This window comes from Rutilus rutilus (assembly GCF_951802725.1).
Source record: "Rutilus rutilus genome assembly, chromosome: 17".
NCBI lineage: Eukaryota > Metazoa > Chordata > Actinopteri > Cypriniformes > Leuciscidae > Rutilus > Rutilus rutilus.
In genome coordinates, this window is record NC_140230.1 from 14,871,102 (window position 1) to 14,883,142 (window position 12,041).

Below are 12,041 nucleotides of genomic sequence, written 5' to 3' on the forward strand. Positions count from 1 at the left end.
TGACATGACACAGGTTTTAGTAAGTTGTACTCTATCTTTCAACATACCTTCTGATGTTCATTTATGTTTATTTCGTGCTATAACTAGTGGTAAAGCAGAAGAGATTATCGGTTCACTAGCACCCGCGCTGCCGCTAGAACTGTGGCATATGTTTATATGTGAATAAAAGCCTAAATTCAATCTGTTCATCATATAAAGTGACCGAGTCTCTTCAGAATATTTGGACTGAACTTAATTCATTGATTAGTTTTACAAATCTCTTTATGAACTTTTCGAAGTGTCAAAGTGGTAGTTGCGTAGCTGTCAATGGATGGACAGAAAGCTCTCAGATTTCATCAAAAAGATCTTTATTTTTGTTCCAAAGATGAATGAAAATCTTTCGGGTTTGGAACAACATGAGGGTGAGTAATTAATGACAGAATTTTCATTTTTGGGTAAACTATCCCTTTAAAAGCTGTATTATTTTACATGGTGTGGGTTGCCCTCATGGGGGCAGCCTTGTTAATGTCACATGACTAGACAAGAACTAATCATTATTTAACCAGCATTCTTGTACCTTCCCATGAGAGTTGTTCTCACTTGTGTTGATGCGAGAGTGTGAGGGCTTCAGACGCAATACAGACTGGCATACTGCATGTGAATCTGTTCCAAATGGGCAAACTATCTTCAGGGAGACAAAGGCCCTTTGAGTGGTGGGGTAAGTCACTTTGCCAAGAGTGGATTATGTCCATTTTAGTGACATCACCAAACAAAGCAGCCTACTCCGCAAGCAAAGCTGCCCTGAATGGCACCGTTATCAGCACCTCAATGTGCAGTTTGGCTCAGACCAGGGGGCTTGAGGTTCCCTGAGGATTGCTGTAACACCTTCTCCTTTGCTGTATTTATTTTGTCAATGAGGAAATTGTTTACTCTTGTTTATAGCAACCTTTTTTTGGCTTAATTGGCTGTCAGAAAATTGGCATTAATAGATGCCAGTTGGCTGCATGCATCGCTAATAAAACCACCCCTTTTCAAATAGCTCTGAATGGGACTGATAAAATAATTGCTTGAATGCATTGGGAGTTGGTTGTCTAAGCTGTGGGTGGGATGGTGATCAAGATCATGTCACATGAAGTTTTAGAAGCCAATAGATTATCTCACCTCAGTGACTCCCAAAAGACATGTACTGTAGCCTCAGTGGAGGGATTGATGAGGTGTTTTTTTCAATCTTATATATATATATATATATATATATATATATATATATATATATATAATCTTATATATATATAAATGACAGCTGGGTGCCATGACTTTTTGCAGTGCAGTTCTCAATATTTGTTGTTCATAACAAATAGTTATTAATATTTATTAATACTTAATACACGTCTGTTTGAGCGTGTGGGGTTGTTAAGATAGTTTTAAATGTTTTTGATAGAAGACACTTATGCTCACCAAGGCAGCAATTGTTTGATCAAAAATACAGTAAAAACAGTAATATTGTGAAATACTATTACAAATGAAAACATCTGTCTGGGCAAAGCTTAATTTTCAGCATCATTACTCCAGTCTTCAGTGTCATATGATCCTTCAGAAATAACTGTAAATGCTGATTTGTTGATTAAACCACTCGATTAATATGGATTCATTTTATGACACCTTTTTGGATCTTCTAAATTTTTGCTTCCCAAGTTTCATTAAAATATCTTAATTTGTGTTTCAAAGATCAACCAAAAGTCTTAAGTCTTATTAATTCCTTAAAAAATACTTACTGACCCCAAACATTTGAACGGTATATACAGAGTATAGTTTACCGTGTTTATTTATATGCCCCCGGTTTCACAGACAAGGCTTAAACCTAGTCTCAGACTAAAATGCATGTTTGAGCTGTGTTAACTGAAAGTTAAACACATTTATAAAAGCTATTTAAATGCCTTAATTGAACTAAGGCCTAATCCTGGCTTAACATATGCCCTGTTTGTGAAACCAGGCCTTGACGTATTTGTAGCCACAACATATTCTGTGTTAAATCGGATTGCTTATGTCATGCATTCAGAGTCTGCTTCAGTAAGTTGGCTCTCTGTGCTTGCTCTTCTAACCTTCACAGCAGAGCATGTTGTCAACAGCGTTTCACCTCCTCGCTGGCTTACCACATCAACAACCTGAGCTCAAATGTCCACTGATATCACAAAGCAGGTCAAACAGACCAAGCAACTGCACTAAAAAATTAGATTTTTTTTGCAGCTTTAACAATTTATGTTGAACACTTTGAATTTAATATCACAGTCCAATCCATTTAAACTGGTAAAACAGAAGTTTACTTAATCCGTTTGCATCAAGGCTTCATGAATAATGTCTGTTGGCATTTAATGTAGCGTAGCTAAAACCGGGTAGGGGATTTCCCGCATGGGCCTGGATGGGGAAAGTAAACGTTGAAATTAAGTTTTATTTTTGTGTGTTTGTGATGTTGGGATTTAGAGTTTCTGTTATGTTGAAGTTTTGGGGGTTACCATTGTGGTGAAGAGTTGAGCTTGTGCTTGGGTTGATGACAGGTTAATGTACTTGAAGATAATGCTTGAGCTCTGAGTAATTCTTGTGCTTTACCATTCATTTAAAGTAAGATTTAACATGCAAATATGCACTGTTGCTATAGCTTATACAGTGCGTGCAGAATTATCAGGCACGCTGATTTTCTGATCATATTTTCTTTTCCCAGGCACATTTTACCAATTCCAAACCACATTAATCTTAATAACTACTCATTTTGTATTTAATCATTTATAAGTGATATATAATTGTTCATGAAGGCTGGAAATGAAAAACGCCTTATATTCAGGTCTGCAGAATTATTAGACACGTTTTCTTTTACAGATGAAATAAGCCAAAAAAGATATGTAACTCGGACTGAAAAGTCAAAAATTATTAAAGGTGAACTAAGTAACTTTTTTACCTTAACTGAACAGCTTCGGAGTCATTGGAATGGTTATATTACTTATTTCGGGTTGAATGGTGGTCGTTTCGCACCCCCCTGGTGCCCGTGAGCGGAAAATCCGCACTTGCAACTTTGAGCCTGTCCCATCTGCTTTGATGTCGTTGATCTGCTAGCCTCTGGTGTCTGAGAATAGCCAACGAGTTTTTACAACAGTGTTGTCAAATATCTATTCCGAAGCTGTGGGGGGAGCTCTAGAGAGAAACCTGCGAGCAAAAAGCGAGAATACAGCGAAGAAATCCCGAAACTACTGAGCCCCGCTTTAAATGCCAATGAGAAGGATGCTTAATGCAATACTAGAAATTGCAGTTAAGGCATGACCATTGGACAGTGAAATGCTCATTGGGTCAGCAGAGTCAGACAAAAACAGGTGGAGAAGAAAAGACACGTCAACTGCAAAAGAATTAAGAATTAAGGTGAAGAATTAAGTGTGAAACCATCAGGAACCCTTAAGTCTGAACCTATACAGAACTGCAACCTACCTGGAGTCTCCAGAAGTGCAAGGTGTCAGGATCTCAGAGATTTAGGTTAGGTAAAGAATCCTAAAAAATTACCCCCACTTAATAAGAATCACAAGCTGAAGAGTAGTAAAATACACAAAGATAAAAAATGTTCTCTGCAAAACAGACTTCAGGGTTGGAGATGGACTAAAAATGAACTCCCAAAACTTACTGCCAGCTTCTTTTGTGAAGCAACTAGTTATCTTTGTTTTCTCAGCCTACTTAAACTGGTACCTATTTCTCAACAGAGGGATAAAAAAACCTGTGCATCCCGACATCCAATCAGATTGGTGCTGCAGCTCTTAGCATTTTATCTGCATTAGATGGTTTATGGACATGCATGACTCCATATTGATACTCCATTCAAATGTCTGGTTTGACTTTGCAATCTCTTCAAAAAGAGACATTTCCAACCTGATAGACATTAGCATTTGGACATACTTTTGGAATGCTGCTAATATACGGTTATTACTGCCTTGTCCCTCTGCAATCCGCATGATCCTTCGTTTCCTCATTTGTGACAGATTTATTTTGAATCTTGCTTGATTTGCTGCATGGTTGTAAATCCAGCCTGGGAAATGGAAAGGCAGTTAGTCATGTGTGCCCGTGTGTCCTCACAGGCCTTTCAGCTGCACTGGCTGAAGGACTCTGTAGTATTGATGGTCCCCTTGCTGTGTGTCAGTACGGGCCTGCGGCCAAACCCAGAGCTTTGTCTCGAGACAGTTGACGGACATGCTTATTTATTAACAATTAGATGCTCAGAAAAAAAAGCTCTCTTCTGTGGGCCTTATGTTTGGCTGGCGTCGGAGTTCCAGCAGTTCCGAGGATGTTGAAAATGAGCTATTTTAACTAGAAAAATAATGCTCTGAATTATTTTGCTGTGATTACCTATATTAATTATTTGGGGCGGGAATCTTTTGGCACCTTACAATCCCATCTGATTCTGATTTTGATTCTGGGAATGTGATTCTAAAAAATAAAATCTACATTTTCTTTTTTTCCCGACTTTGACGTGCATTTTTATTTCTCTAGGTATGTAGAGAATAGTTATCTCTAGTTATCTAGTTACTGATAAGTACTCTTTGAAATAATTACAAATTAATGATAAATCAAAACAGTTGTTGTTAACTTTATTAACTAACTAAATATAGCTTCAAAACATAAAAGCAAATATAAAGTAAAAGTAATTTCCCTCATAATTGTTGTTTTATTATTTCTGTTGACATTATAGACAGCAGCAGGTCTAATAGACTTTATTCACACCAATTCAGAGATATATTTAAACATATCTATTTAAACATGTTTTGTCGTGTCCATAAGACAGCTGACTGTTTACATTAATATTGCATCATAAAAGCATTTTGATATGATGTGTCCATTTAACCAAGTGTAACAAGTTCCTGGATCAACATCTTTGTTGATCAAGGAACAACATTCCAATCAACCAATCAGATTTGAGGGATTTTGAGATTACAGTTTGTCAAGTTTAGGCTTATAACCAGTGTTAGGTGCTTACATCAGTGTCATTTCCCTCTGATTTTAGGGATAACTTATGGGTAGGGTTAGGTTTAGAGGTAGGAATATGGTTAGGACAACATTTTTGGACAGGAATGTTGTTCCAGGACCAACAAAATGTGTCGAAGAATCGATTCAGAATCGTTAAATCGTTTTTTCTACCCCATAATTAGTTGCGTTTAATGTATTTAGTGGCGTTGAGTGTTTGTTCTGAACAACTCTGTATTATATATAGGAACTCTATATTTTTAAGACCGTCGTCACCCTGACGCTTTCTTTTGTCCACAGATCTCTCTTCTCCTTCACACTATTCGATTATTCTGGAAAGTTGGAGACGTGTTTTCTTTCTGACAGGTGGAAGTTCTCTCGCCGACTGAATGAGAGCAGGGAACTCTGGGAGTTTTTGTGGTTACAGCTCGTGCTCAGCTGCGTACGTCCGTTCGCGGCCTTCCAACATGTGTCTTTGTTTATTCCTCTGCGGATTCCCAATGGAAACGCGGACCCTCCCATGGCCTGAGTTGCAGATGTACCCCGTTTATGACCGCGTTTGATCCTAGAGTCCCATCTTAAAGGATCTGCATTCTTGCTCAAAACCCCTGCCCAGATTACAGGGTTACTGTCCTGTATTGTTCTGTGTAAAACAGAGACTCAGTAGTGTGATTTATGGTAGGACTTATTTTGATGATGAGTTGGGTTGAGGAGGAGTGAGGTCTTTTTGCTTTGCAGAAAAAAAAAAAAAACAATGCAAAAGATGTTTTTGATCAGTGGTTGACTTGTGAAACCATACAGAATAATGAATGAATTGGACTTTTCCTGTCTTGTGTAGTGCAGATCTGTATCTGTGAACAGGGGATGCTGGATGAATCAGTGAATCCTGCAGTTGGAATGCATTATCTCGGGTTGAGAGGTTGGATACATGCGGACACAATGTGGGTCTCTTATAGGAGGTCAGGATGGATAAACTGTATTTCTTCAAATAGCTTGATCTATTGAAAGAGTATTGTATGGTTAGCTGGTGAAATTAATGCGTTATCATCAGTTATCAAAATATGCTTCCGTTCAAAAAGTTTGGGTCAGTAATTTAAAAAAATAGAAATTAAGGGGAGACACCTCAGGTAAAAAAAAAAAAAAAAAAAGAACCAATAGATATCAGCATGAAACTTCCCCAGTTGATTACTGACATTAAAGCAAATATCTTTTGTATTACAAGTTTTTAGAATATGTATGTTTAAATATGCAAATTAGGTATTATCTCGCTGGTAGAGATGATTCTGTCTGACCAATCAGTGATCTGCAGTGTTTTCACGTCACATTTTAGTATCGGTATGGTACGCTTGGAACCTCAACAGAGGTGGTACCATTTAAAGCGAGCCGAAGCGAGCCGTACCGTACCGTACCATGCAGTGGAAATGCGCCATAAGTGAGCCGTACCGAACCGAGCCGTACCGTACCATGCAGTGGAAAAGCGCCATTAGACCGCTAGGAGGCGCCTTCTGGCCCATATCTATCTGCGTCTCATATTGACGCTAAAGGGTGCCATGTGCGTTGGATGTGAGCAAAATTGTAACTGCACAGCCTTGTATGTATAGATGTGTTACAACCATTTTAATATTGTTCAGAGCAACACTGTTTGAAATAACAGTGTCAGTGGATCTGTTCAAAGGATCTTTGAAGCTTATCAAAAGTATTTTCCTCTTGGATGAACTTATGTTCCATTATGACATCTTCTAGGAAAAAGAAGTAATCGGTGCATGAGCGAAAGTTCCAGATAAGTCACCCAGAAATTGTAGACCTATATTTTGGTTCAGATCTGCAGCGTTTTGACAATTACGTACTGGAAAACTGGAGTAAACTTTTGGATGAATCTCCAGTATCACCAGGTGCCTTAAATACACTACTCCCTCGGCTTGTGTGTATGTGTGTGTGTGTGTGTGCGTGTATAAAATCCCCATCTGTTTTCCGATACAAATCATGGCATGTGTGTATGTGTGTATCTCCATTTTGGCCAATTTCCTGGTGTTTTGCTAGCTTATAATTCGTTCCTTTAAACTCTGAGAAACCACCATGCTGCAGTTCACATTCAGTGACAGAAATCTGTCTCGCAAAGTTTTTAAACACTTTTTTTAAACACGCCTGATCAAGAGAGAGAGAGAGAGAGAGAGAGAGAGAGAGAGAGAGAGAGAGAGAGAGAGAGAGAGAGAGAGAGAGACAAAAACAGGTTGATGTTAATGTAACAGCTCGTCGATCCAAACTCAGGGGCTCTCTATGATTAATCTTCATTTCGTGGCTGCGAGCACCTGCTTTTTTGGGGACAGCGGCGCTTTACGAGGCTCCAGCTATGAAAATAAGTGCATGCAGGAGTAGGCCATGCACCGCAGGGCTTTGAAATGCAATTAAGTACTTTCAGCATCTGTTACTGCAACAAGAGCACTACAGCTTTTGAGGACGACTGAGGAGCTGCCAAAGGTTCTTACTGACTGGCCGCGGTCCAGACGTTTGATGCAGAATCCTCTGGATCTGTTGTTCTTGAATGACACTCTTAAGCATACACTCAAAATAAAGTCTATCCTGTGCATGTGCTTCCATATCCTGGTACATGTTTACAGGGTAGGACATATAATGTGGTTCTGCATATGTTTATACATGCTTTGCCTCTCGTTGCATCTGTGGGTCAATGTGTCACACATTTTTTTGAGGGCCCAGAGATTGCAAGGCCTAGTCTATTGGCGAAATGTGAAATAAATTGTACCAATATGTATGATCACATACATTACTGCTCAAAACTTTGTGACTGGTAAGATTTCTCTTTTGCCTTCAAAGGCTGCATTTTCCTTGATCAAAAAAATGCAGTGAAAAGAGGAATATTGTGAAATATTATTACACTTTAAAATAACTGTTCATTTTCTCAAGTTATGACCAAATTTCATTCTGTTTCTCATACAGAGCTATTGTTTGGGTTTAGAGGACTTGGAATATAGTGCATTACTACATTTAAGGATACATTTATGGTGCTTTTTTGTCCTTTTTGAATCTCATGAGCTCCAGTCTCCAGGATGTCAGACCGTACCTCAACACATTTGAATTGGTGGAATCCGGTGGATGTGTCCCTTTTATCACAAGCAGCTTCGTGTTTGACCTAGAAGCAATTACCTACAGTATACTGTTCTTTCTCCCTCCCCTTTTTAAGGTATCTTCCAAATGATTCGGTAGGTAGAACTTTCGCAATATATGCAGTCTATTAACTCACAAATAATGGGTGTCTCAGATTTCTTGAGAGACAATGGTAAGTTGTAGTAGAGGGATTTAAACAGTCTGATGGGAACCTTGCAAACGAGCACGATCCCAAGGTAAGATATCAGAACAGTGAAAGGTGATCAGCTCAGGCTTATTCAGCAGGGGTTTCGTGTTCCACAGCCCTCGCTGGCATAGAAGAGAAAACTTTTGTACACGAGTGCAGTTGAGTCAGCATGTATCAGCATGGTGCATTTGTGTTGTAACTGCATCCTACAGCTGAATCCTTCCAGTGTCTGATGGTCATAAAACAGGCCTTTCAGATTCCAAAGTGAAAATTGGATTCTATACCAAATTCACAAGTGAGCTTTGTTTATTGGAATGAGACACTTTGGGATGTTGAAGGCCGTAGTTAAAATACTATTGCCCGGTTTCACAGACAAGGCTAGACTAAAATGCATGTTTGGGCTGTCTTAACCGAAAGCAACTTGCACTGACATATCGTAATTATTAGAATGTAATATGTAATTGTTAGTATGTAATATTATGTAATTGTATATAATTACATAAATTACTGAATCAGCATCGTCTTGGAATGAAGCAAATTTTGCAATCGGACGCTTCTTAAAGCTTAAATTTGACTCCTTACTAGTCTCAGCCTCAGATGTCATATAGCACAGAAAATTGGAAACCCTTCAGCAATTTAGAAGTCGTCATCTGATTGATTGAATTCTACAGGATTTCCAGGAGAAATGTGTTTTACGTTCTTTCATGGTCCATCTGGAAACAAAGCCGATGTGATGCCAAACCCCCTCATCCAAAAGAAAGCCGTTGCGTTCACAACGCTTATCAGGATCAACTAAACGCTGGATTTTCAAAAGTATGTGAAGTATGTAAAGTTTGAGGCAAAGACTCTTTAAAATATGTCCAAGAGTTTTACACGTGACCGGTCTATTATTGTAAGGACATCGACGGTACATTTTCACACACCTAAACATAAAACACTTTATATGTCAGTCAGCTGGCCTCTGGGAGGTCCTTGGCTAATGAAAGCTGCGATGCAGTCAGTCTGAAGGTCAGTCCAGGGTGTTGAAGTGATGACATTGAGTGAATTACCTCAGAAATGATTGCCTAATATCTGAATTAAATATGTGTTTATAAGTAATTGTATATACTAGATTATTAGATTTTATACAAATAAAAGTAAAACATTTTTCATTGGCAAACTGTGTGATGAAGAGGCTTGAAAACTGAAAAAGACATTCATGCTGAATGCAACAAAAAAAAAAGCCTTTACACACAGTGAACATTTTTTTATTATAATTTTTTTTACAAATCCTCAATTCCACCCAGTATGCCAGCATATGACTCCTAATTGCTTGCATTTTTCTTAATGTGGTTTCAAGTCTTTTTATCCACCCCATTTTAAATGTTTTATGAGTTGTTTTCAAATTCACGCTTTATTTAAATTCAGGCGTGGTGGCGTTTTTATCGTGAATCCTTCAAAAAGCCTTTTTGTTCCCAGTCAAAATTTCCCATAAAAAAGGGAGCCTTTCTTGTCAGCCTCTGTTGTTGAAAAAGTATGGACTGAAGGACCTTTGTCTCCACTGTTACCTATTTTCTCTTGTTTTCTGGGAGGAAGAGCATGACCTCTGGGGTAGGTGATGGCACAAAGCTTGTGGAAGCCATGGCCGATTGTGCTGTTCTCTGCATGTGTGGCCCAAGCTAGGCTAAAACTAATCAAACGCCAAGAACCAGACTTCCATCTGGCTCTCATCAAAGCGCACCATTCATCTGAACAAACTTCAAGTGGCAGGAACAAATTAATTAAAAAGTTGCAGGGCTTCCATGCACGCTGCGTCGAAGAACTGGCAAGCTAACATCGGATGCACATGCACACACAAATGATCCCTTTAAAATCCGTTCGCACACACATTCACACGCATAGCCGTTTAATTCCCTTGCTGCCCCACCCAGTAAATCCTCTACAGTTTTGGTTTCCACTGCTTTTGAGTGATCTCATCATTACCTGCATTTTTGCCTAATGTTTCCCACCTGTCTGTATTTATCTGCGTTCTCCGACCTATCACCCACTCCATGTTTGGACCGACTGAGAGGATGAAAGCAGAGAAGCCTGTCAGGCCATAAAGCGGCATGTTACAAGCCCACACTCATGTTGGGGAAGTTTTCACTGTAATTACTCCTGTTTTCTCTTCATAAATGAAGAACAGAGCGGAGGAGGTGGAGGGGGAGAAAACAAGTGCAGGTGGTCTGAAGAGACTTGTGTCCATTTTGTCTTGCGACAGGTCTTCTGTCTTGTGATGTATATACGAAACGGATTATGGAAGAAATTGAATGGCATGCAGGGACTTGGTTCTATGTATCGGATTTTGATTGGATTGAAGCAGATCTGAATGCAAGTTTGAGGTCGAATTTAAGGAAGACAACATGATTAAATTATCCAGCCTACTGTACATCAGCAGAGAAAAGTCTGTCGCCGAGTCCTCATCCTTTGGAAGTGCGTGCAAAGTGGATTTGCTTTCGTAGCTCGGAAAACAGCATCTTTTCGGCATGTCGACAACACAAACCAAACTCTTCCAGGCCTCAGCTACAACTGCAGTGTTTTAGGGCGGGGCAAAGTAGGCATTGTTCGTGGGCAGCCAATGAAGATCATAGGCTAACATTATGCAAATTTGTTACAAACCTGTAGGTTCAAGCAGGAAGTAAGATTACTGTTAACTCTTTTGCAGTTCAGAATCGGTTCGTTCTTTTGGGAGACAATAACTCCATTTATTGTGCACTTCGATCTTTGAAGCTTTGCTGACCTTTTACATTCACAAACAGCTATATTACACACTACATGAAAGGTAATATCCGAAAAAGGGGCAATTTAAAGTAATTAGTCACCCCAGCATAATTTGCTGTCAAGATTCAAAAAGGATGCAAAAGCTCAATTAAAGTATCAGTAAATTGGTCCATATGACTCAAACAGTCTTCTAAAGTCACAAACTTAAATTTATGACATTATTCACTGATAATCCCTTCCATTGAATTGTTACCCACTGTAACTGTTCATTGAGTCCATAAGAACCAAATCAATCATGAATAAAACATGTGAATTATTTGTTGAATATTGAATTAATCAGTCAGACTGGTTGTGTGAACAAGATCAGTAGATTCAATGAAACAATCTGTCTCAAAATAATTCTTCTTTTACAACCTACCAAATTTGAACAAGTTCTGAGAATTTTCATCAATATATGAAGACATCACTCCCATATGTGTGTGATTGTGATTGTGCGTGTGTGTGTGTGTGTGTGTTTCAGGTTTTCCCATTCAGATCTCACTGTATTTCTACCCCGCAGCCCTTACGGCAACTGAGGCATCAAAATGACTGCTCAGACTTTTATTGCTGGATGATTGTTATTATTATCATCAGATGGAGACATTCACACACCGTTTTAGAGACATGACCTTATACCTCAGAAAGTACGTAAAAGGGTGTAAAAACGCAAATGCTGATTCATGTTTTCATCCTTGTATTCTCCCAGTGTCGGGCCGCAGGTGTCATTGGTATGATAATATTTAAACTGTGATGCCACAGGTGACACATAACCCTCACACACTTTCAATCTTAAAGGAATAGTTCACCCCAAAATGAAAATTGTCATCTTTTGCTCACCCCCATGTAGTTTTACAATCTTTCTTCTGTGTAACAAAAATCAACATATTATTACAGTTTATGCCTATTCAGTGTATATCAATGGGGTCCAAAAAGCAACAATGATCCCCACTGACTTTTACTGAAAAAAAAAAAATATATTTTT

At 38.8% G+C, this 12,041-nt stretch overlaps 1 protein-coding gene across 6 annotated transcripts in view; it reads left to right on the top strand.

Annotated features, from left to right (window-relative positions):
* fhod3b (formin homology 2 domain containing 3b) overlaps positions 1–12,041 on the top strand; it is a 174,914-nt gene that overhangs the window by 78,214 nt on the left and 84,659 nt on the right. The gene's annotated exons all lie outside the window — the stretch shown is intronic.